A 26,105-nucleotide genomic window follows, 5' to 3' on the forward strand; every position below is an offset into this window, starting at 1 on the left:
GCCACCACTCACAGACCTTGGCGGCGGACATGGAACGTCCTCCTTGACGCAGGCGTCACGACAAAGTGATCTTTTAGGGTGAAGGCAACTGGTCAATAAACCCACATATGCTACCTGAAGGCATCAATGTTGCCGGATTGGAGACCCTCGCTATGTAATAAACGAGAAGAAAGGGGGTTAACCGAGGGGCCCGATATTTATTAGTCATATCATGAGAAGCCAACAAGCACTGACAGCAAGGACATCATTGGGGAAATTAGTTGTGCCTAATAAATGGCGTGAAGAAACGATAAAATATTAGAAATAAAAGCGGATGAAATAGCATCTTGCCGCAGGTGGGAACCGAACCCACAACCTTCGCATTTCGCGTGCGATGCTCTACCAATTGAGCTACCGCGGCGCTGTTTCACCATCAACTTTCTTGGGTAATAATGTGTACTAGTAAAACCCTGCGAGTGTTAGCCAGCGCCACCACTCACAGACCTTGGCGGCGGACGTGGAACGTCCTCATTGACGAAGGCGTCGAGAGAAAGTGATCTTTTTGGGTGAAGGCTACTGGTGAATAAACCCACATATGCTACCTGAAGGCATCAATCTTGCCGGATTCGAGACCCTTGCTAAGTAATAAACGAGAAGAAAGGGCGTTAACCGAGGGGCCCGATATTTATTTGTCAAATCATGAGAAGCCAACAAGCACGGACAGCAAGGACAACATTGGGGAAATTAGTTGTGCCTAATAAATTGTATGAAGAAACGATAAATTATTAGAAATTAAAGCGGATAAAAAACAACTTGCCGTAGGTGGGAACCGAACCCACAACCTTCGCATTTCGCGTGCGATGCTCTACCAATTGAGCTACCGCGGCGCTGTTTCCCCATCAACTTTCTTGGGTATTTATGTGTACTAGTAAAATCCTGGGAGTATTAGCCAGCGCCACCACTCACAGACCTTGGCGGCGGACGTGGAACGTCCTCGTTGACGCAGGCGTCACGAGAAAGTGATCTTTTTGGGTGAAGGCAACTGGTCAATAAACCCACATATGCTACCTGAAGGCATCAATGTTGCCGGATTGGAGACCCTCGCTATGTAATAAACGAGAGGAAAGGGGGTTAAGCGTGGGGCCCGAAATTTATTAGTCATATCATGAGAACCCAACAAGCACTGACAGCAAGGACAACATAGGGGAAATTAGTTGTGCCTAATAAATGGCATGAAGAAACGATAAATTATTAGAAATTAAAGCGGATGAAAAAACAACTTGCCGCAGGTGGGAACCGAACCCACAATCTTCGCATTTCGCGTGCGTTGCTCTACCAATTGAGGTACCCAGGCGCTGTTTCCCCATCAACTTTCTTGGGTAATTATGTGTACTAGTAAACCCTGGGAGTGTTAGCCAGCGCCACCACTCACAGACCTTGGTGGCGGACATGGAATGTCCTCCTTGACGCAGGCGTCACGAGAAAGTGATCTTTTAGGGTGAAGGCAACTGGTCAATAAACCCACATATGCTACCTGAAGGCATCAATGTTGCCGGATTGGAGACCCTCGCATGTAATAAACGAGAAGAAAGGGGGTTAACCGAGGGGCCCGATATTTATTAGTCATATCATGAGAAGCCAACAAGCACTGACAGCAAGGACAACATTGGGGAAATTAGTTGTGCCTAATAAATGGCGTGAAGAAACGATAAATTATTAGAAATAAAAGCGGATGAAATAACAACTTCCCGCAGGTGGGAACCGAACCCACAACCTTCGCATTTCGCGTGCGATGCTCTACCAATTGAGCTACCGCGGCGCTGTTTCCCCATCAACATTCTACGGTATTTATGTGTTCTAGTAAAACCCTGGGAGTGTTAGCCAGCGCCACTACTCACAGACCTTGGCGGCGGACGTGGAACGTCCTGGTTGCCGCAGGCGTCACGAGAACGCGATCTTTGTGGGTGAAGGCAACTGGTCAATAAACCCACATATGCCGCGTGAAGGCATTAATGTTGCCGGATTCGAGACCCTCGTTATGTAATAAACGAGAAGAAAGGGGTTAACCGAGGGGCCCGATATTAATTAGTCATATCATGAGAAGCCAACAAGCACTGACAGCAAGGACAACATAGGGGAAATTAGTTGTGCCTAATAAATGGTATGAAGAAGCGATAAATTATTAGAAATTAAAGCGGATGAAAAAACAACTTGCCGCAGGTGGGAACCGAACCCACAACCTTCGCATTTCGCGTGCGATGCTCTACCAATTGAGCTACAGCGGCGCTGTTTCCCCATCAACTTTCTTGGGTAATAATGTGTACTAGTAAAATCCTGTGAGTGTTAGCCAGTCCCACCACTCAGAGACCTTGGCCGCGGACGTGGTATGTCCTCGTTGCCGCAGGTGTCACGAGAACATGATCTTTTCGGGTGAAGGCAACTGGTCAATAATGCCACATATGCTACCTGAAGGCATCAATCTTGCCGGATTCGAGACCCTCCTTATCTAATAAACGAGAAGAAAGAGGGTTAACCGATGGGCCCGATATTTATTAGTCATATAATGAGAAGCCAACAAGCACTGACAGCAAGGACAACATAGGGGAAATTAGTTGTGTCTAATAAATGGTATGAAGAAACGATAAACTATTAGAAATTAAAGCGGATGAAAAAAACAACTTGGCTTAGGTGGGAACCGAACTCACAACCTTTGCATTTCGCGTGCGATGCTCTACCAATTGAGCTACCGCGGCGTTGTTTCCCCATCAACTTTCTAGGGTATTTATGTGTACTAGTAAAACCATGAAATGTTTGCCAGCGCCACCACTCACAGACCTTGGCGGCGGACGTGGAACGTCCTCGTTGCCGCAGGCGTCATGTGCACGTGATCTTTTTGGGTGAAGGCAACTGGTCAATAAACGCACATATGCTGCCTGAAGGCATCAATGTTGCAGCATTCGAGACCCTCGTTAAGTAATAAACGAGAGGAAGGGGGTTAACCATGGGGCCCGATATAATAATAATAATAATAATGTTTATTTCCTATCAAGCAAGATGGAGGAGGCTGCAGGTAAAAGCTGCACGAACGAACGGCAGCTTGACAGGAGCCCGCAGCCCCCTCTACAAGGCGGCAGTAAAAGGGTTACAGAAAAGAACATCGAAAAACATACATAGGCACCGAAATGGACACCGGGAATGAACACAAAAATTATTCAATGAGAAAGACTAGCTACTTTATACATAGTGTTGTCGTATTGCAGCATTAGTTACTTTTAAAATATCAGTGGTAGTTTTGTTGTAATTATTCAGGAGAGTGGGCAGGGTGAAGGACAGTTTTTCTGTAGAGTAGTTAGCGCGAGGGGTTATAACATTCCATTTTTCTTTGTGCCGGGTAATGTGTATGGAAATGTTCTCTTTTAGTGATGATAAGTCCCGTAGAAACGTTCTATTATCAAATACTTCGCGTTTGAAGGCTAGTGTTAGCTTATAGTCATAAAGATTTTTGACTGGTTTAATGTTTGTTTTTTGAAAAAAACTGTGTGTATGGCTGTTATATGGTAAGTCATAAAGCAGTCTGACCATTTTTTTCTGGAGGACAAAAAGTTTCTGTAAGTTAGTTTGAGTAGTTGTGCCCCAAACCAATAAACAGTAATTTAGATTAGAGTAAAAAAGCGAATTATAGAGAAGTAGTTTGACCTTTAGTCAAACTACTTCTATATTTATTTATTAGTCATATTAGTCTATATTTATTAGTCATATCATGAGAAGCCAACAAGCACTGACAGCAAGGACAACATAGGGGAAATTAGTTGTGCCTAATAAATGGCATGAAGAAACGATAAATTATTAGAAAATAAAGCGGATGAAAAAAACAACTTGCCGCAGGTGGGAACCGAACCCACAACCTTCGCATTTCGCGTGCGTTGCTCTACCAATTGAGCTGCACAGGCGCTGTTTCCCCATCAGCTTTCTTGGGTATTTATGTGTACTAGTAAACCCTGGGAGTGTTAGCCAGCGCAACCAATCACAGACCTTGGCGGTGCACGTGGAGCGTCCTCCTTGACGCAGGCGTCACAAGAAAGTGATCTTTTCGGGTGAAGGGAACTGGTCAATAAACCCACATATGCTACCTGAAGGCATCAATGTTGCCGGATTGGAGACCCTCGCTATGTGATAAACGAGAAGAAAGGGGGTTAACCGAGGGGCCCGATATTTATTAGTCATATCATGAGAAGCCAACAAGCACTGACAGCAAGGACAACATTGGGGAAATTAGTTGTGCCTAATAAATGGTATGAAGAAACGATAAATTATTAGAAATTAAAGCGGATGAAAAAACAACTTGGCGCAGGTGGGAACCGAACCCACAACCTTTGTATTACGCGTGCGATGCTCTACCAATTGAGCTACCGCGGCGCTGTTTCCCCATCAACTTACTTGGGTATTTATGTGTACTAGTAAACCCTGGGAGTATTAGCCAGCGCAATCACTCACAGACCTTGGCGGCGGACGTGGAACGTCCTCGTTGACGCAGGCGTCACGAGAAAGTGATCTTTTTGGGTGTAGGCAACTGGTCAATAAACCCACATATGCTACCTGAAGGCATCAATCTTGCCGGATTCGAGACCCTCGTTATGTGATAAACGAGAAGCAAGGGGGTTAACCGAGAGGCCCGATATTTATTAGTCATATCATGGGAAGCCAACAAGGACTGACAGCAAGGACAACATAGGGGAAATTAGTTGTGCCTAATAAATGGTATGAAGAAACGATAAATTATTAGAAATTAAAGCGGATGAAAAAAACAACTTGGCTTATGTGGGAACCGAACCCACAACCTTCGCATTTCGCGTGCGATGCTCTACCAATTGAGCTACCGCGGCGTTGTTTCCCCATCAACCTTCTAGGGTATTTATGTGTACTAGTAAAACCCTGGGAGTGTTGGCCAGCGCCACCACTCACAGACCTTGGCGGCGGACGTAGAACGTCCTCGTTGCCGCAGGCGTCACGAGCACGTGATCTTTTTTGGTTAAGGCAACTGGTCAATAAACCCACATATGCTGCCTGAAGGCATCAATGTTGCCGCATTCCAGACCCTCGTTATGTAATAAACGAGAGGAAAGGGGGTTAACCGTGGGGCCCGAAATTTATTAGTCATATCATGAGAAGCCAACAAGCACTGACAGCAAGGACAACATAGGGCAAATTAGTTGTGCCTAATAAATGGCATGAAGAAACGATAAATTATTAGAAAATAAAGCGGATGAAAAAAACAACTTGCCGCAGGTGGGAACCGAACCCACAACCTTCGCATTTCGCGTGCGATGCTCTATCAATTGAGCTACCGCGGCGCTGTTTCCCCATCAACTTTCTTGGGTATTTATGTGTACTAGTAAAACCATGAAAGTGTTAGCCAGCGCCACCAATCACAGACCTTGGCGGTGCACGTGGAGCGTCCTCCTTGACGCAGGCGTCACAAGAAAGTGATCTTTTCGGGTGACGGCAACTGGTCAATAAACCCACATATGCTACCTGAAGGCATCAATCTTGCCGGATTCGCGACCCTCGTTATGTAATAAACGAGAAGAAAGGGGGTTAACCGAGGGGCCCGATATTTATTAGTCATATCATTAGAAGCCAACAAGGACTGACAGCAAGGACAACATAGGGGAAATTAGTTGTGCCTTATAAACGGTATGAAGAAACGATAAATTATTAGAAAATAAAGCGGATGGAAAAAACAACTTGCCGCAGGTGGGAACCGAACCCACAACCTTCGCATTTCGCGTGCGATGCTCTATCAATTGAGCTACCGCGGCGCTGTTTCCCCATCAACTTTCTTGGGTATTTATGTGTACTAGTAAAACCATGAAAGTGTTAGCCAGCGCCACCACTCACAGACCTTGGCGGCGGACGTGGAAAGTCCTCGTTGCCGCAGGCGTCATGAGCACGTGATCTTTTTGGGTGAAGGCAACTGGTCAATAAACGCACATATGCTGCCTGAAGGCATCAATCTTGCCGGATTCGCGACCCTCGTTATGTAATAAACGAGAAGAAAGGGGGTTAACCGAGGGGCCCGATATTTATTAGTCATATCATTAGAAGCCAACAAGGACTGACAGCAAGGACAACATAGGGGAAATTAGTTGTGCCTTATAAACGGTATGAAGAAACGATAAATTATTAGAAAATAAAGCGGATGAAAAAAACAACTTGCCGCAGGTGAGAACCGAACCCACAACCTTTGTATTTCGCGTGCGATGCTCTACCAATTGAGCTACCGCGGCGCTGTTTCCCCATGAACTTACTTGGGTATTTATGTGTACTAGTAAACCCTGGGAGTGTTAGCCAGCGCAACCAATCACAGACCTTGGCGGTGCACGTGGAGCGTCCTCCTTGACGCAGGCGTCACAAGAAAGTGATCTTTTCGGGTGAAGGCAACTGGTCAATAAACCCACATATGCTACCTGAAGGCATCAATGTTGCCGGATTGGAGACCCTCGCTATGTGATAAACGAGAAGAAAGGGGGTTAACCGAGGGGCCCGATATTTATTAGTCATATCATGAGAAGCCAACAAGCACTGACAGCAAGGACAACATTGGGGAAATTGGTTGTGCCTAATAAATGGTATGAAGAAACGATAAATTATTAGAAATTAAAGCGGATGAAAAAACAACTTGCCGCAGGTGAGAACCGAACCCACAACCTTTGTATTACGCGTGCGATGCTCTACCAATTGAGCTACCGCGGCGCTGTTTCCCCATGAACTTACTTGGGTATTTATGTGTACTAGTAAACCCTGGGAGTATTAGCCAGCGCCATCACTCACAGACCTTGGCGGCGGACGTGGAACGTCCTCGTTGACGCAGGCGTCACTAGAAAGTGATCTTTTCGGGTGTAGGCAACTGGTCAATAAACCCACATATGCTGCCTGAAGGCATCAATGTTGCCGCATTCCAGACCCTCGCTATGTAATAAACGAGAGGAAAGGGGGTTAACCGTGGGGCCCGAAATTTATTAGTCATATCATGAGAACCCAACAAGCACTGACAGCAAGGACAACATAGGGCAAATTAGTTGTGCCTAATAAATGACATGAAGAAACGATAAATTATTAGAAATTAAAGTGGATGAAAAAACAACTTGCGGCAGGTGGGAACCGAACCCACAACCTTCGCATTTCGAGTGCGTTGCTCTACCAATTGAGCTGCACAGGCACTGTTTCCCCATCAACTTTCTTGGGTATTTATGTGTACTAGTAAAACCCTGGGAGTGTTAGCCAGCGCAACCAATCACAGACCTTGGCGGTGCACGTGGAGCGTCCTCCTTGACGCAGGCGTCACGAGCACGTGATCTTTTCGGGTGACGGCAACTGGTCAATAAACCCACATATGCTACCTGAAGGCATCAATCTTGCCGGATTAGAGACCCTCGCTATGTAATAAACGAGAAGAAAGGGGGTTAACCGAGGGGCCCGATATTCATTAGTCATATCATGAGAAGCCAACAAGCACTGACAGCAAGGACAACATTGTGGAAATTAGTTGTGCCTAATAAATGGCATGAAGAAACGATAAATTATTAGAAATTAAAGCGGATGAAATAACAACTTGCCGCAGGTGGGAACCGAACCCACAACCTTCGCATTTCGCGTGCGATGCTCTACCAATTGAGCTACCGCGGCGCTGTTTCCCCATCAACTTTCTTGTGTATCTATGTGTACTAGTAAAATCCTGGGAGTGTTAGGCAGCGCCACCACATACAGACCTTGGCGGCGGACGTGGAACGTCCTCCTTGACGCAGGCGTCACGAGAAAGTGATCTTTTCGGGTGAAGGCAACTGGTCAATAAACCCACATATGCTACCTGAAGGCATCAATGTTGCCGGATTGGAGACCCTCGCTATGTAATAAACGAGAAGAAAGGGGGTTAACCAAGGGGCCCGATGTTTATTAGTCATATCATGAGAAGCCAACAAGCACTGACAGCAAGGACAACATTGGGGAAATTAGTTGTGCCTAATAAATGGCATGAAGAAACGATAAATTATTAGAAATTAAAGCGGATGGTGGGAACCGAACCCACAACCTTCGTATTTCGCGTGCGATGCTCTGCCAATTGAGCTACCGCGGCGCTGTTTCCCCATCAACTTTCTTGGGTATTTATGTGTACTAGTAAAATCCTGGGAGTGTTAGCCAGCGCCACCACTCACAGACCATGGCGGCGGACGTGGAACGTCCTCGTTGACGCAGGCGTCACGAGAAAGTGATCTTTTCGGGTGAAGGCAACTGGTCAATAAACCCACATATGCTACCTGAAGGCATCAATGTTGCCGGATTCGCGACCCTCGTTATGTAATAAACGAGAAGAAAGGGGGTTAACCGAGGGGCCCGATAGTTATTAGTCATATCATGAGAAGAATCAAGAATCAAGAATCAAGAAGTCTTTATTGAGTAACACAAACAAAATGTATACACAGATATTTGGACCGATAGCCAATGAGGCTAGTAAGCGGTCCAATACAAAATAACATATAGGACAGCAATCACAAACACATTGAAGAAAAACTAACTTTGTAGCCTTGCTTCCATTCCCAAAAAATGTTTCTTGCATGTCAGTTTGAAATTCCTAGCTTGCTTTACTTCAATTGGCAACGAGTTCCAAATTTTCGCTCCTGTAAATTCTATTCGTCTTTCTCCGTACGCATTATGGCAAATAGGAAGGTTAAAATTGCCATTGCTGGCTTGTCTAGTGTTGCGGACGGGAATACTGAATGCACCAAGAGGTAAGGGGTAGTTGGTATTTATAATATTATTAACCATAAGAGCTATTTTGTAATCGCGTAAGGTTGTGAATGACATGATTTGCATTGCGTCAAAAATGTTATTGTTAGAACTATTCGAAGATGGTAATCCCATGGTTTTTAAGGCACGTTTTTGTAGTCTTAGCAATGGTGTTAAATACGTTTTGTATGTGATTCCCCATGATTCACTGCAATAACTGAGATGACTGTGACATAATGAAAAATACAGTGATCTAAGAATAGCAGGTGGAAAGTGCCGCCGTGCCTTAGACAAGGTAAAACAACCGTACGCAACCTTTTTACACACACTGTGCACCTGTTCCTTCCAAGACAAGTGGCAGTCGAACATGACCCCTAAATATTTAAAAGAAGACACACTATCAATAACATTGTTGTCAACACATATAGAAAAATCACTTAATTCAATACACTTTTGTTTTGAACGAAAAATAACATATTTAGTTTTTTCAGTGTTTAAAGTTAGATGATTATTACGAAACCAGGTCGAGATACGTTGGAGTTCATTGTTAATAGGATTTTCTATTGATTCAAGTGAGTTGCCAGTAAAGATAAGTGCAGTGTCATCCGCATACATCAAAATTTGAGAACACTGTATTGCATTGGGGAGGTCATTAATAAAGAGCGAAAATAAAAGCGGTCCCAGAACTGACCCCTGGGGTACACCACACGTAACAGTTTGGTATGCAGACTTGAACTGTTTGAGGACAACTTGCTGCTGTCGTGAAGAAAGATAACTTTTAAAGAATTCAAGGGCCCCGCTACGCACACCATATGCTTCCAGTTTCATTAAAAGAATGGAGTGTGAAACTGTGTCGAAAGCTTTTTTGATGTCTATAAATACGCTTACAGCAACATTATGGTTATGAAGAGCAGATAGGATAAGCTGTGATAGAGTAATAACAGCCGTGGACGTGGACCTGCTAGAAACAAATCCGTGTTGCTGAGGACAAATAATATGATTAACATCAAGAAAGGTTTTCAGTTGGAAAGCAATTAATTTTTCAAAAATGGTATTGACGACACTCAGTACAGATATTGGCCTGTAACTAGACGGGTTGTTAGGGTCACCAGTTTTAAATATCGGAACAACTTTTGCAACTTTTAAAGTATCGGGGTATAAGCTAGAGTGTATCGCATGATTGAATATTCTGCACAAAGGAACACAAAACAAATCAATGTTGTCCTTGATTACCTTAGCCATTATGCCGTCTGGCCCGGCCGCTTTATTCGTGGGCATGTTCGCCACAACACTTGCAACTTCATCGCTAGTAATGTTCGAGAAACTGAATTCATTATTAATACATCGAGGTATGTCGGATGTCACTGAAGCTAAGGGAGTAGGTTGCGCACTGTTCTGACCGTATGTTGTGAAGAACTGATTAAACTGGTCTGCAGTCTCTATTGACAAGTTGACAGGAACAATCTGTTTTCTTTTAGCTGTTCCCGTAACTTCTCCTACAATCTTCCATACTTGCTTTGTGTCATTTCCTTGACGATTAACCAAATTAGTATAATACAATTTCTTTGATTTTCTCATCAGCGCCACGGATTTGTTTCTGTAATACTTAAACTGTTTCAAGTAATAAGCATTTGTTCTGTTGTTTTTGAGCTTATTATAGTATGAATCCTTCTTTTTCAATACTGTGAGTATTTCCTCAGTAATCCAAGGACATATGGCATGTTTGTAGTTGTGCCGAGAAAACTTCAGTGTTGACTTAGTAATTGCATCGGAAACAGCAGATACGAAGTTAGCAAATTCTGTGTGAACGTCACTGTGACACAGATTTTCGAAATGAATAGATTCGAGCAAACGCCTGACATGCGCGTAGTCCACCCGTGAAAATACATTGGTATGGGTAGGGCAAATACAATCGATACCCGACCGTGGCAGAAACAGAAAAGTTGAACAGTGATCAGCAATGTTTTGGTTACAAACACCAGCGCAGGCATCCATATCACGGTTACATAAGATGTGATCAATAATTGTTGCAGACTGATGTGTAATTCTAGTGGGCACATTGATAACATTCTTGAGGTTGAACGATTCCAGTAAGAAAATATAATCTGGACAGTCATCCTTTAATAAGTCGATATTGAAATCACCAACTATTGCTAACTGATTATTAAAAGACATCAGAGGAACCAGAATGGACTCCATATCAGATATGAACTGACTTGTGCACGTGTTTGGCGGACGATATACCACGCCTATTACGACGTCTGTCTTAAGGCGAATAAAAAGTGCTTCTGTGGTATTAGAGCTCAGAGAGGAATCCGAGAGCTGTTGATAATCTATGCCGTTTTTTATAAAAAGAACAACGCCACCCCCTCGTGCGGTGCTATCTCTTGGTAAAGATAGCGTTGTGTAACCCGGTATGTACGGTATTTCTCCTTTCTTAAGCCAGGTTTCAGTTACAGCGATAAGATCATACTGGAAAGAATGTTGCGATAAATGTACAGTGAGTTGGTCTAAATTTTTATTTATGCTGCGGACATTGCAATGAAAAATGGAAAGGTTTTCGCTCTCGTGCCACTTAGCACTGATTTCCTCGACGGAAAAGGCCATGTTTCTAGACTACCTGAGCAAGATCAGCGTCACAGGTTATATGTAGAACATGCGAGGTATCTGTCTTGCGCATCAGGATCTTGCCATCTGATACCCATGCGTGTTTCCACTGTTTTTCCTTTTTGGCTTTCCGTGCTTTACCTAGCAAAATTTTGTTTGCCGGGCACAAATGTTCGTTGATGAACACGGGATTTTCGTGATCGTCAAAGCTCAGAAGTGTAGTGTTCAGCCGTTGCTTTTTCGCTGTTTTCAGAATGCTGTCTCTCACTTTCCTGGAAGCAAACTTAACAATGATGTTGGGTTCGTCCTTGTTTTTTGAGGGCACACGATGGATAGCTTCAACATCGGATTCATCGAACTTGGTGCTCAAGAGATGACAGATCGATGTCATCACTGAAATCAGATTTTCAGTGGGTGCTGGAGGGATGCCTTTGATTTCAAGGTTATTTCTTCTACTGTACTGCTGCAGTTCAGTCAATTCGTGCCTGAGAGTTTTCACTTCATTTGTGAGTCGGTTGTTTTCTTTTTTCATTTCCAGGTTTACGTTTTTCACGTCAGACAGGGTCTTTTTGAGCTCAGAGATCTCTGTTCTAAATTCTTCGAACTTTTCATTGATAAAGCCCATTGAAGTTTTGACAGACTCCATTTCAGATTCAATCACATGCTTTATATCTTGCTTTAGTTCACTTTGCTTAGAGTTAAACTGTGCACTCAAGTCAGTCATAGCCTTTACAAGTTCTTTTATAGTTGAAGGAGGCTTATCACCCATGCTGGACACAAACACGAACGGAGCAATCCAGTAGCCTAAGATCGATGTAATCAAAGATACAGGATACACACCTGCAATGAACGAAGAAGGCGGTTAGCCTCTGCCTGGTTGCGAAGGCTGCCTGGATTGCTCCGTGAATGATGTGGGAACCGTCGTGCAGTGGTTATATAGGGGACGCCGTTGATATCGGACAGTAGTGCGCAGGTGCGGCTTGCCAGTAGAGAACGGAGGGAGGGGGACGATCCGTGGACACGTGTAGGTTCCTCCAGCAGTGACGGTAGCAGCTTCGGATTCCGCTCCTCAAACGCGCATTTCCGCAATGAACGAAGAAGGCGGTTAGCCTCTGCCTGGTTGCGAAGGCTGCCAGGATTGCTCCGTGAATGATGTGGGAACCGTCGTGCAGTGGTTATATAGGGGACGCCGTTGATATCGGACAGTAGTGCGCAGGTGCGGCTTGCCAGTAGAGAACGGAGGGAGGGGGACGATCCGTGGACACGTGTAGGTTCCTCCAGCAGTGACGGTAGCAGCTTCGGATTCCGCTCCTCAAACGCGCATTTCTGCGCGTTTCTGTTGCTGTCAGTCCAACAAGGACTGACAGCAAGGACAACATAGGGGAAATTCGTTGTGTCTAATAAATGGTATGAAGAAACGATAAATTATTAGAAATTAAAGCGGATGAAAAAAACAACTTGGCTTAGGTGGGAACCGAACCCACAACCTTTGCATTTCGCGTGCTATGCTCTACCAATTGAGCTACCGCGGCGTTGTTTCCCCATCAACTTTCTAGGGTATTTATGTGTACTACTAAAAACCATGAAAGTGTTAGCCAGCGCCACCACTCACAGACCTTGGCGGCGGACGTGGAACGTCCTCGTTGCCGCAGGCGTCATGAGCACGTGATCTTTTTGGGTGAAGGCAACTGGTCAATATACGCACATATGCTGCCTGAAGGCATCAATGTTGCCGCATTCGAGACCCTCGTTATGTAATAAACGAGAGGAAGGGGGTTAACCATGGGGCCCGATATTTATTAGTCATATCATGATAAGCCAACAAGCACTGACAGCAAGGACAACATTGGGGAAATTAGTTGTGCCTAATAGATGGCATGAAGAAACGATAAATTATTAGAAAATAAAGGGGATGAAATAACAACTTGCCGCAGGTGGGAACCGAACCCACAACCTTCGAATTTCGCGTGCGATGCTCTGCCAATTGAGCTACCGCGGCGCTGTTTCCCCATCAACTTTCTTGGGTATTTATGTGTACTAGTAAAATCCTGGGAGTGTTAGCCAGCGCCACCACTCAAAGACCTTGGCGGCGGACGTGGAACGTCCTCGTTGACGCAGGCGTCAAGAGAAAGTGATCTTTTCGGGTGAAGGCAACTGGTCAATAAACCCAGATATGCTACCTGAAGGCATCAATGTTGCCGGATTCGCGACCCTCGTTATGTAATAAACGAGAAGAAAGGGGGTTAACCGAGGGGCCCGATAGTTATTAGTCATATCATGAGAAGCCAACACGGACTGACAGCAAGGACAACATACGGGGAAATTAGTTGTGTCTAATAAATGGTATGAAGAAACGATAAATTATTAGAAATTAAAGCGGATGAAAAAAACAACTTGGCTTAGGTGGCAACCGAACCCACAACCTTTGCATTTCGCGTGCGATGCTCTACCAATTGAGCTACCGCGGCGTTGTTTCCCCATCAACTTTCTTGGGTATTTATGTGTACTAGTAAAACCCTGGGAGTGTTAGGCAGCGCAACCAATCACAGACCTTGGCGGCGGACGTAGAACGTCCTCGTTGCCGCAGGCGTCACGAGCACGTGATCTTTTTGGGTGAAGGCAACTGGTCAATAAACCCACATATGCTACCTGAAGGCATCAATCTTGCCGCATTGGAGACCCTCGCTATATAATAAACGAGAAGAAAGGGGGTTAACCGAGGGGCCCGATATTTATTAGTCATATCATGAGAAGCCAACAAGCACTGACAGCAAGGACAACATAGTGGAAATTAGTTGTGCCTAATAAATGGCATGAAGAAACGATAAATTATTAGAAATTAAAGCGGATGAAAAAACAACTTGCCGCAGGTGGGAACCGAACCCACAACCTTCGCATTTCGCGTGCGATGCTCTACCAATTGAGCTACCGCGGCGTTGTTTCCCCATCAACTTTCTAGGGTATTTATGTGTACTAGTAAAACCATGAAAGTGTTAGCCAGCGCCACCACTCACAGACCTTGGCGGCGGACGTGGAACGTCCTCGTTGACGCAGGCGTCACGAGAAAGTGATCTTTTCTTGTGAAGGCAACTGGTCAATAAACCCACATATGCTGCAGGAAGGCATCAATGTTGCCGCATTCAAGAACCTCGCTATGTAATAAACGAGAGGAAAAGGGGTTAACCATGGGGCCTGATATTTATTAGTCATATCATTTGAAGCCAACAAGCACTGACAGCAAGGACAACATTGTGGAAATCAGTTCTGCCTAATAAATGGTATGAAGAAACGATAAATTATTAGAAATTAAAGCGGATGAAAAAACAACTTGCCGCAGGTGAGAACCGAACCCACAACCTTTGTATTACGCGTGCGATGCTCTACCAATTGAGCTACCGCGGCGCTGTTTCCCCATCAACTTATTTGGGTATTTATGTGTACTAGTAAACCCTGGGAGTATTAGCCAGCGCCATCACTCACAGACCTTGGCGGCGGACGTGGAACGTCCTCGTTGACGCAGGCGTCACGAGAAAGTGATCTTTTTGGGTGTAGGCAACTGGTCAATAAACCCACATATGCTACATAAAGGCATCAATCTTGCCGGATTCGAGACCCTCGTTATGTAATAAACGAGAAGAAAGGGGGTTAACCGAGAGGCCCGATATTTATTAGTCATATCATGGGAAGCTAACAAGGACTGACATCTAGGACAACATAGGCGAAATTAGTTGTGCCTAATAAATGGTATGAAGAAACGATAAATTATTAGAACTTAAAGCGGATGAAAAAAACAATTTGGCGTAGGTGGGAACCGAACCCACAACCTTCGCATTTCGCGTGCGATGCTCTACCAATATAGCTACCGCGGCGTTCTTTCCCCATCAACTTTCTAGGGTATTTATGTGTACTAGTAAAACCCTGGGAGTGTTAGCCAGCGCCACCACTCACAAACCTTGGCGGCGGACGTGGAACGTCCTCGTTGCCGCAGGCGTCACGAGCACGTGATCTTTTTGGGTGAAGGCAACTGGTCAATAAACCCACATATGCTGCCTGAAGGCATGAATGTTGCCGCATTCGAGACCCTCGTTATGTAATAAACGAGAGGACGGGGGTTAACCATGGGCCCCATATTTATTAGTCATATCATGATAAGCCAACAAGCACCGAGAGCAAAGACAACATAGGGGAAATTAGTTGTGCCTAATAAATGGCATGAAGAAACGATAAATTATTAGAAATTAAAGCGGATGAAAAAACAACTTGCCGCAGGTGGGAACCGAACCCACAACCTTGGCATTTCGCGTGCGATGCTCTACCAATTGAGCTACCGCGGCGCTGTTTCCCCATCAATTTTCTTGGGTATTTATGTGTACTATTAAACCCTAGGAGTGTTAGCCAGCGCCACCACTTACAGACCTTGGCGGCGGACGTGGAACGTCCTCGTTGACGCAGGCGTCACGAGAAAGTGATCTTTTCTTGTGAAGGCAACTGGTCAATAAACCCACATATGCTGCCTGAAGGCATCAATGTTGCCGCATTCGAGACCCTCGCTATGTAATAAACGAGAGGAAAGGGGGTTAACCATGGGGCTCGATATTTATTATTCATATCATGAGAAGCCAACAAGCACTGACAGCAAGGACAACATAGGGGAAATTAGTTGTGCCTAATAAATGGCATGAAGAAACGATAAATTATTAGAAATTAAAGTGGATGAAAAAACAACTTGCCGCAGGTTGGAACCGAACACACAACCTTCGCATTTCGAGTGCGTTGCTCTACCAATTGAGCTGCACAGGCACTGTTTCCCCATCAACTTTCTTGGGTATTTATGTGTACTAGTAAAACCCTGGGAGTGTTAGCCAGCGCAACCAATCACAGACCTTGGCGGTGCACGTGGAGCGTCCTCCTTGACGCAGGCGTCACAAGAAAGTGATCTTTTCGGGTGACGGCAACTGGTCAATAAACCCACATATGCTACCGGAAGGCATCACTCTTGCCGGATTGGAGACCCTCGCTATGTAATAAACGAGAATAAAGGGGGTTAACCGAGGGGCCCGATATTCATTAGTCAAATCATGAGAAGCCAACAAGCACTGACAGCAAGGACAACATTGGGGAAATTAGTTGTGCCCAATAAATGGCATGAAGAAACGATAAATTATTAGAAATTAAAGCGGATGAAATAACAACTTGCCGCAGGTGGGAACCGAACCCACAACCTTCGCATTTCGCGTGCGATGCTCTACCAATTGAGCTACCGCGGCGCTGTTTCCCCATCAACTTTCTTGGGTATTTATGTGTACTAGTAAAATCCTGGGAGTGTTAGCCAGCGCCACCACTCACAGACCTTGGCGGCGGACGTGGAACGTCCTCGTTGACGCAGGCGTCACGAGAAAGTGATCTTTTTGGGTTAAGGCAACCGGTCAATAAACCCACATATGCTACCTGAAGGCATCAATCTTGCTGGATTCGAGACCCTCGTTATGTAATAAACGAGAAGAAAGGGGGTTAACCGAGGGGCCCGATATTTATTAGTCATATCATGAGAAGCCAACAAGGACTGACAGCAAGGACAACATTGTGGAAATTAGTTGTGCCTAATAAATGGCATGAAGAAACGATAAATTATTAGAAATTAAAGCGGATGAAAAAAACAACTTGGCTTAGGTGGGAACCGAACCCACAACCTTTGCATTTCGCGTGCTATGCTCTACCAATTGAGCTACCGCGGCGCTGTTTCCCGATCAACTTACTTGGGTATTTATGTGTACTTGTAAACCCTGGGAGTATTAGCCAGCGCAATCACTCACAGACCTTGGCGGCGGACGTGGAACGTCCTCGTTGACGCAGGCGTCACGAGAAAGTGATCTTTTTGGGTGTAGGCAACTGGTCAATAAACCCACTTATGCTACCTGAAGGCATCAATCTTGCCGGATTCGAGACCTTCGTTATGTGATAAACGAGAAGAAAGGGGGTTAACCGAGAGGCCCGATATTTATTAGTCATATCATGGGAAGCCAACAAGGACTGACATCTAGGACAACATTGGGGAAATTAGTTGTGCCTAATAAATGGTATGAAGAAACGATAAATTATTAGAAATTAAAGCGGATAAAAAAAAGAACTTGGCTTAGGTGGGAACCGAACCCACAACCTTCGCATTTCGCGTGCGATGCTCTACCAATTGAGCTACCGCGGCGTTGTTTCCCCATCAACTTTCTAGGGTATTTATGTGTACTAGTAAAACCCTGGGAGTGTTAGCCAGCGCCACCACTCACAGACCTTGGCGGCGGACGTGGAACGTCCTCGTTGCCGCAGGCGTCACGAGCACGTGATCTTTTTGGGTGAAGGCAACTGGTCAATAAACCCACATCTGCTGCCTGAAGGCATCAATGTTGCCGCATTCCAGACACTCGTTATGCAATAAACGAGAGGAAAGGGGTTAACCGTGGGGCCCGATATTTATTAGTCATATCATGAGAAGCCAACAAGCACTGACAGCAAGGACAACATAGGGCAAATTAGTTGTGCCTAATAAATGGAATGAAGAAACTATAAATTATTAGAAATAATAGTGGATTAAAAAACAACTTGCCGCAGGTGGGAGCCGAACCCACAACCTTCGCATTACGCGTGCGATGCTCTACCAAATGAGCTACCGTGGCGCTATTTCCCCATCAACTTTCTTGGGTATTTATGTGTACTAGTAAACCCTGGGATTGTTAGCCAGCGCCACCACTCATAGACCTTGGCGGCGGATGTGGAATGTCCTCGTTGACGCAGGCGTCACGAGAACGTGATTTCTTTTGGAGAAGGCAACTGGTCAATAAACCCACATATGCTACCTGAAGGCATCAATGTTGCCGGATTCGAGACCCTCGCTATGTAATAAACGAGAAGAAAGGGGGTTAACCGAGGGGCCCGATATTCATTAGTCATATCATGAGAAGCCAACAAGCACTGATAGCAAGGACAACATTGTGGAAATTAGTTGTGCCTAATAAATGGCATGAAGAAACGATAAATTATTAGAAATTAAAGCGGATGAAAAAACAACTTGCCGCAGGTGGGAACCGAACCCACAACCTTCGCATTTCGCGTGCGATGCTCTACCAATTGAGCTACCGCGGCGCTGTTTCCCCATCAACTTTCTTGGGTATTTATGTGTACTAGTAAAATCCTGGGAGTGTTAGCCAGCGCCACCACTCACAGACCTTGGCGGCGGACGTGGAACGTCCTCGTTGACGCAGGCGTCACGAGAAAGTGATCTTTTTGGGTTAAGGCAACCGGTCAATAAACCCACATATGCTACCTGAAGGCATCAATCTTGCTGGATTCGAGACCCTCGTTATGTAATAAACGAGAAGAAAGGGGGTTAACGGAGGGGCCCGATATTTATTAGTCATATCATGAGAAGCCAACAAGGACTGACAGCAAGGACAACATTGTGGAAATTAGTTGTGCCTAATAAATTGCATGAAGAAACGATAAATTATTAGAAATTAAAGCGGATGAAAAAAACAACTTGGCTTAGGTGGGAACCGAACCCACAACCTTTGCATTTCGCGTGCTATGCTCTACCAATTGAGCTACCGCGGCGCTGTTTCCCGATCAACTTACTTGGGTATTTATGTGTACTTGTAAACCCTGGGAGTATTAGCCAGCGCAATCACTCACAGACCTTGGCGGCGGACGTGGAACGTCCTCGTTGACGCAGGCGTCACGAGAAAGAGATCTTTTTGGGTGTAGGCAACTGGTCAATAAACCCACTTATGCTACCTGAAGGCATCAATCTTGCCGGATTCGAGACCTTCGTTATGTGATAAACGAGAAGAAAGGGGGTTAACCGAGAGGCCCGATATTTATTAGTCATATCATGGGAAGCCAACAAGGACTGACATCTAGGACAACATTGGGGAAATTAGTTGTGCCTAATAAATGGTATGAAGAAACGATAAATTATTAGAAATTAAAGCGGATAAAAAAAAGAACTTGGCTTAGGTGGGAACCGAACCCACAACCTTCGCATTTCGCGTGCGATGCTCTACCAATTGAGCTACCGCGGCGTTGTTTCCCCATCAACTTTCTAGGGTATTTATGTGTACTAGTAAAACGCTGGGAGTGTTAGCCAGCGCCACCACTCACAGACCTTGGCGGCGGACGTGGAACGTCCTCGTTGCCGCAGGCGTCACGAGCACGTGATCTTTTTGGGTGAAGGCAACTGGTCAATAAACCCACATCTGCTGCCTGAAGGCATCAATGTTGCCGCATTCCAGACACTCGTTATGCAATAAACGAGAGGAAAGGGGTTAACCGTGGGGCCCGATATTTATTAGTCATATCATGAGAAGCCAACAAGCAGTGACAGCAAGGACAACATAGGGTAAATTAGTTGTGCCTAATAAACGGTATGAAGAAACGATAAATTATTAGAAATTAAAGCGGATGAAAAAACAACTTGCCGCAGGTGGGAACCGAACCCACAACCTTCGTACTTCACGTGCGATGCTCTACCAATTGAGCTACCACGGCCTTGTTTCCCCATCAACTTACTTGGGTATTTATGTGTACTAGTAAACCCTGGGAGTATTAGCCAGCGCCACCGCTCACAGACCTTGGCGGCGGACGTGGAACGTCCTCGTTGCCGCAGGCGTCACGAGCACGTGATCTTTTTGGGTGAAGGCAACTGGTCAATAAACCCACATATGCTGCCTGAAGGCATCAATGTTGCCGCATTCCAGACCCTCGTTATGTAATAAACGAGAGGAAAGGGGGTTAACCGTGGGGCCCGATATTTATTAGTCATATCATGAGAAGCCAACAAGCACTGACAGCAAGGACAACATAGGGCAAATTAGTTGTGCCTAATAAATGGCATGAAGAAACGATAAATTATTAGAAATTAAAGTGGATGAAAAAACAACTTGCCGCAGTTGGGAACCGAACCCACAACCTTCGCATTTCGCGTGCGTTGCTCTACCAATTGAGCTGCACAGGCACTGTTTCCCCATCAACTTTCATGGGTATTTATGTGTACTAGTAAAACCCTGGGAGTGTTAGCCAGCGCAACCAATCACAGACCTTGGCGGTGCACGTGGAGCGTCCTCCTTGACGCAGGCGTCACAAGAAAGTGATCTTTTCGGGTGACGGCAACTGGTCAATAAACCCACATATGCTACCTGAAGGCATCAATCTTGCCGGATTGGAGAGCCTCGCTATGCAATAAACGAGAAGAAAGGGGGTTAACCGAGGGGCCCGATATTTATTAGTCATATCATGAGAAGCCAACAAGCACTGACAGCAAGGACAACATTGGGGGAATTAGTTGTGCCTATTAAATGGCATGAAGAAACGATAAATTATTAGAAATTAAAGCGGATGAAAAAACAACTTGCCGCAGGTGGGAACCGAACCCACAACCTTCGCATTTCGCGTGCGTTGCTCTACCAATTGAGCTGCACAGGCACTGTTTCCCTATCAACTTTCATGGGTATTTATGTGTACTAGTAAAACCCTGGGAGTGTTAGCCAGCGCAACCAATCACAGACCTTGGCGGTGCACGTGGAGCGTCCTCCTTGACGCAGGCGTCACAAGAAAGTGATCTTTTCGGGTGACGGCAACTGGTCAATAAACCCACATATGCTACCTGAAGGCATCAATCTTGCCGGATTAGAGACCCTCGCTATGTAATAAACGAGAAGAAAGGGGGTTAACCGAGGGGCCCGATATTCATTAGACATATCATGAGAAGCCAACAAGCACTGACAGCAAGGACAACATTGTGGAAATTAGTTGTGCCTAATAAATGGCATGAAGAAACGATAAATTATTAGAAATTAAAGCGGATGAAAAAACAACTTGCCGCAGGTGGGAACCGAACCCACAACCTTCGCATTTCGCGTGCGTTGCTCTACCAATTGAGCTGCACAGGCACTGTTTCCCTATCAACTTTCATGGGTATTTATGTGTACTAGTAAAACCCTGGGAGTGTTAGCCAGCGCAACCAATCACAGACCTTGGCGGTGCACGTGGAGCGTCCTCCTTGACGCAGGCGTCACAAGAAAGTGATCTTTTCGGGTGACGGCAACTGGTCAATAAACCCACATATGCTACCTGAAGGCATCAATCTTGCCGGATTGGAGAGCCTCGCTATGCAATAAACGAGAAGAAAGGGGGTTAACCGAGGGGCCCGATATTTATTAGTCATATCATGAGAAGCCAACAAGCACTGACAGCAAGGACAACATTGGGGGAATTAGTTGTGCCTATTAAATGGCATGAAGAAACGATAAATTATTAGAAATTAAAGCGGATGAAAAAACAACTTGCCGCAGGTGGGAACCGAACCCACAACCTTCGCATTTCGCGTGCGATGCTCTACCAATTGAGCTACCGCGGCGCTATTTCCCCATCAACTTTCTTGGGTATTTATGTGTACTATTAAACCCTGGGAGTGTTAGCCAGCGCCATCACTCACAGACCTTGGCGGCGGACGTGGATCGTCCTCGTTGACGCAGGTGTCACGAGAAAGTGATCTTTTTGTGTGAAGGCAACTGGTCAATAAACCCACATATGCTACCTGAAGGCATCAATCTTGCCGGATTCGAGACCCTCGTTATGTAATAAACGAGAAGAAAGGGGGTTAACCGAGAGGCCCGATATTTATTAGTCATATCATGAGAAGCCAACAAGGACTGACATCTAGGACAACATAGGGGAAATTAGTTGTGCCTAATAAATGTTATGAAGAAACGATAAATTATTAGAAATTAAAGCGGATGAAAAAAACAACTTGGCTTAGGTGGGAACCGAACCCACAAACTTTGCATTTCGCGTGCGATGCTCTACCAATTGAGCTACCGCGGCGTTGTTTCCCCATCAACTTTCTAGGGTATTTATGTGTGCTATTAAACCATGGGAGTGTTAGCCAGCGCCACCAATCACAGACCTTGGCGGTGCACGTGGAGCGTCCTCCTTGACGCAGGCGTCACAAGAAAGTGATCTTTTCGGGTGACGGCAACTGGTCAATAAACCCACATATGCTACCTGAAGGCATCAATCTTGCCGGATTGGAGAGCCTCGCTATGCAATAAACGAGAAGAAAGGGGGTTAACCGAGGGGCCCGATATTTATTAGTCATATCATGAGAAGCCAACAAGCACTGACAGCAAGGACAACATTGGGGGAATTAGTTGTGCCTATTAAATGGCATGAAGAAACGATAAATTATTAGAAATTAAAGCGGATGAAAAAACAACTTGCCGCAGGTGGGAACCGAACCCACAACCTTCGCATTTCGCGTGCGATGCTCTACCAATTGAGCTACCGCGGCGCTATTTCCCCATCAACTTTCTTGGGTATTTATGTGTACTATTAAACCCTGGGAGTGTTAGCCAGCGCCATCACTCACAGACCTTGGCGGCGGACGTGGATCGTCCTCGTTGACGCAGGTGTCACGAGAAAGTGATCTTTTTGTGTGAAGGCAACTGGTCAATAAACCCACATATGCTACCTGAAGGCATCAATCTTGCCGGATTCGAGACCCTCGTTATGTAATAAACGAGAAGAAAGGGGGTTAACCGAGAGGCCCGATATTTATTAGTCATATCATGAGAAGCCATCAAGGACTGACATCTAGGACAACATAGGGGAAATTAGTTGTGCCTAATAAATGTTATGAAGAAACGATAAATTATTAGAAATTAAAGCGGATGAAAAAAACAACTTGGCTTAGGTGGGAACCGAACCCACAAACTTTGCATTTCGCGTGCGATGCTCTACCAATTGAGCTACCGCGGCGTTGTTTCCCCATCAACTTTCTAGGGTATTTATGTGTGCTATTAAACCATGGGAGTGTTAGCCAGCGCCACCACTCACAGACCTTGGCGGCGGACGTGGAACGTCCTCGTTGCCGCAGGCGTCACGAGCACGTGATCTTTTTGGGTGAAGGCAACTGGTCAATAAACCCACATATGCTGCCTGAAGGCATCAATGTTGCCGCATTCGAGACCCTCGTTATGTAATAAACGAGAGGAAGGGAGTTAACCGTGGGGCCCGATATTTATTAGTCATATCATGAGAAGCCAACAAGCACTGACAGCAAGGACAACATAGGGCAAATTAGTTGTGCCTAATAAATGGCATGAAGAAACGATAAATTATTAGAAATTAAAGCGGATGAAAAAACAACTTGCCGCAGGTGGGAACCGAACCCACAACCTTCGCATTTCGCGTGCGATGCTCTACCAATTGAGCTACCGCGGCGCTGTTTCCCCATCAACTTTCTTGGGTATTTATGTGTACTAGTAAAATCCTGGGAGTGTTAGCCAGCGCCACCACTCACAGACCTTGGCGGCGGACCTGGAACGTCCTCGTTGACGCAGGCGTCACGAGAAAGTGATCTTTTTGGGTTAAGGCAACTGGTCAATAAACCCACATATGCTACCTGAAGGCATCAAATCTTGCCGGATTCGCGACCCTCGTTATGTAATAAACGAGAAGAAAGGGGGTTAACCGAGGGGCCCGATATTTATTAGTCATATCATGAGAAGCCAACAAGCACTGACAGCAAGGACAACATAGGGGAAATTAGTTGTGCCTAATAAATGGCATGAAGAAACGATAAATTATTAGAAATTAAAGTGGATGAAAAAACAACTTGCCGCAGGTGGGCACCGAACCCACAACCTTCGCATTTCGAGTGCGTTGCTCTACCAATTGAGCTACCGCGGCGCTGTTTCCCCATCAACTTTCTTGGGTATTTATGTGTACTAGTAAAACCCTGGGAGTGTTAGCCAGGGCAACCAATCACAGACCTTGGCGGTGCACGTGGAGCGTCCTCCTTGACGCAGGCGTCACAAGAAAGTGATCTTTTCGGGTGACGGCAACTGGTCAATAATCCCACATATGCTACCTGAAGGCATCAATCTTGCCGGATTGGAGACCCTCGCTATGTAATAAACGAGAAGAAAGGGGGTTAACCGAGGGGCCCGATATTCATTAGTGAAATCATGAGATGCCAACAAGGACTGACAGCAAGGACAACATTGGGGAAATTAGTTGTGCCTAATAAATGGCATGAAGAAACGATAAATTATTAGAAATTAAAGCGGATGAAATAACAACTTGCCGCAGGTGGGAACCGAACCCACAACCTTCGCATTGCGCGTGCGATGCTCTACCAATTGAGCTACCGCGGCGCTGTTTCCCCATCAACTTTCTTGGGTATTTATGTGTACTAGTAAAATCCTGGGAGTGTTAGCCAGCGCCACCACTCACAGACCTTGGCGGCGGACGTGGAACGTCCTCGTTGACGCAGGCGTCACGAGAAAGTGATCTTTTTGGGTTAAGGCAACTGGTCAATAAACCCACATATGCTGCCTGAAAGCATCAATGTTGCCGCATTCCAGACACTCGTTATGTAATAAACGAGAGGAAAGGGGGTTAACCGTGGGGCCCGATATTTATTAGTCATATCATGAGAAGCCAACAAGCACTGACAGCAAGGACAACATAGGGCAAATTAGTTGTGCCTAATAAATGGCATGAAGAAGCGATAAATTATTAGAAATTAAAGTGGATGAAAAAACAACTTGCCGCAGTTGGGAACCGAACCCACAACCTTCGCATTTCGAGTGCGTTGCTCTACCAATTGAGCTGCACAGGCACTGTTTCCCCATCAACTTTCTTGGTTATTTATGTGTACTAGTAAAACCCTGGGAGTGTTCGCCAGCGCAACCAATCACAGACCTTGGCGGTGCACGTGGAGCGTCCTCCTTGACGCAGGCGTCACAAGAAAGTGATCTTTTCGGGTGACGGCAACTGGTCAATAAACCCACATATGCTACCTGAAGGCATCAATCTTGCCGGATTAGAGACCCTCGCTATGTAATAAACGAGAAGAAAGGGGGTTAACCGAGGGGCCCGATATTCATTAGACAGATCATGAGAAGCCAACAAGCACTGACAGCAAGGACAACATTGTGGAAATTAGTTGTGCCTAATAAATGGCATGAAGAAACGATAAATTATTAGAAATTAAAGCGGATGAAAAAACAACTTGCCGCAGGTGGGAACCGAACCCACAACCTTCGCATTTCGCGTGCGATGCTCTACCAATTGAGCTACCGCGGCGTTGTTTCCCCATCAACTTTCTTGGGTATTTATGTGTACTATTAAACCCTAGGAGTGCTAGCCAGCGCCACCACTCACAGACCTTGGCGGCGGACCTGGAACGTCCTCGTTGAAGCAGGCGTCACGAGAAAGTGATCTTTTCGGGTGAAGGCAACTGGTCAATAAATCCACATATGCTACCTAAAGGCATCAATCTTGCCGGATTCGCGACCCTCGTTATGTAATAAACGAGAAGAAAGGGGGTTAACCGAGGGGCCCGATATTTATTAGTCATATCATGAGAAGCCAACAAGCACTGACAGCAAGGACAACATAGGGCAAATTAGTTGTGCCTAATAAATGGCATGAAGAAACGTTAAATTATTAGAAATTAAAGTGGATGAAAAAACAACTTGCCGCAGGTGGGAACCGAACCCACAACCTTCGCATTTCGCGTGCGTTGCTCTACCAATTGAGCTGCACAGGCACTGTTTCCCCATCAACTTTCATGGGTATTTATGTGTACTAGTAAAACCCTGGGAGTGTTAGCCAGCGCAACCAATCACAGACCTTGGCGGTGCACGTGGAGCGTCCTCCTTGACGCAGGCGTCACAAGAAAG

At 45.5% G+C, this 26,105-nt stretch overlaps 12 non-coding genes across 12 annotated transcripts; all 12 read right to left on the reverse strand.

The window, feature by feature from the left end:
• Nucleotides 1-327: 327 nt before the first annotated feature.
• TRNAS-CGA (transfer RNA serine (anticodon CGA)) lies at nt 328-400 on the reverse strand. The gene has a single exon. It is a non-coding gene; the product is annotated as a tRNA-Ser (tRNA).
• Nucleotides 401-7,592: 7,192 nt separating this feature from the next.
• Nucleotides 7,593-7,665, reverse strand: TRNAS-CGA (transfer RNA serine (anticodon CGA)). Its single transcript has one exon. It is a non-coding gene; the product is annotated as a tRNA-Ser (tRNA).
• Nucleotides 7,666-14,232: 6,567 nt separating this feature from the next.
• On the reverse strand, nt 14,233-14,305 carry TRNAS-CGA (transfer RNA serine (anticodon CGA)). Its single transcript has one exon. It is a non-coding gene; the product is annotated as a tRNA-Ser (tRNA).
• Nucleotides 14,306-16,564: 2,259 nt separating this feature from the next.
• On the reverse strand, nt 16,565-16,637 carry TRNAS-CGA (transfer RNA serine (anticodon CGA)). The gene has a single exon. It is a non-coding gene; the product is annotated as a tRNA-Ser (tRNA).
• Nucleotides 16,638-17,965: 1,328 nt separating this feature from the next.
• On the reverse strand, nt 17,966-18,038 carry TRNAT-CGU (transfer RNA threonine (anticodon CGU)). The gene has a single exon. It is a non-coding gene; the product is annotated as a tRNA-Thr (tRNA).
• A 393-nt stretch (nt 18,039-18,431) lies between these two features.
• On the reverse strand, nt 18,432-18,504 carry TRNAS-CGA (transfer RNA serine (anticodon CGA)). The gene has a single exon. It is a non-coding gene; the product is annotated as a tRNA-Ser (tRNA).
• Nucleotides 18,505-19,832: 1,328 nt separating this feature from the next.
• TRNAS-UGA (transfer RNA serine (anticodon UGA)) lies at nt 19,833-19,905 on the reverse strand. Its single transcript has one exon. It is a non-coding gene; the product is annotated as a tRNA-Ser (tRNA).
• Nucleotides 19,906-21,699: 1,794 nt separating this feature from the next.
• Nucleotides 21,700-21,772, reverse strand: TRNAS-CGA (transfer RNA serine (anticodon CGA)). Its single transcript has one exon. It is a non-coding gene; the product is annotated as a tRNA-Ser (tRNA).
• Nucleotides 21,773-22,632: 860 nt separating this feature from the next.
• Nucleotides 22,633-22,705, reverse strand: TRNAS-CGA (transfer RNA serine (anticodon CGA)). Its single transcript has one exon. It is a non-coding gene; the product is annotated as a tRNA-Ser (tRNA).
• An 859-nt stretch (nt 22,706-23,564) lies between these two features.
• TRNAS-CGA (transfer RNA serine (anticodon CGA)) lies at nt 23,565-23,637 on the reverse strand. The gene has a single exon. It is a non-coding gene; the product is annotated as a tRNA-Ser (tRNA).
• An 862-nt stretch (nt 23,638-24,499) lies between these two features.
• On the reverse strand, nt 24,500-24,572 carry TRNAA-CGC (transfer RNA alanine (anticodon CGC)). Its single transcript has one exon. It is a non-coding gene; the product is annotated as a tRNA-Ala (tRNA).
• An 861-nt stretch (nt 24,573-25,433) lies between these two features.
• TRNAS-CGA (transfer RNA serine (anticodon CGA)) lies at nt 25,434-25,506 on the reverse strand. The gene has a single exon. It is a non-coding gene; the product is annotated as a tRNA-Ser (tRNA).
• Nucleotides 25,507-26,105: the final 599 nt, after the last annotated feature.

The sequence above is a fragment of the Dermacentor variabilis genome, chromosome 9, assembly GCF_050947875.1.
Source record: "Dermacentor variabilis isolate Ectoservices chromosome 9, ASM5094787v1, whole genome shotgun sequence".
Classification (NCBI taxonomy): Eukaryota; Metazoa; Arthropoda; class Arachnida; order Ixodida; family Ixodidae; genus Dermacentor; species Dermacentor variabilis.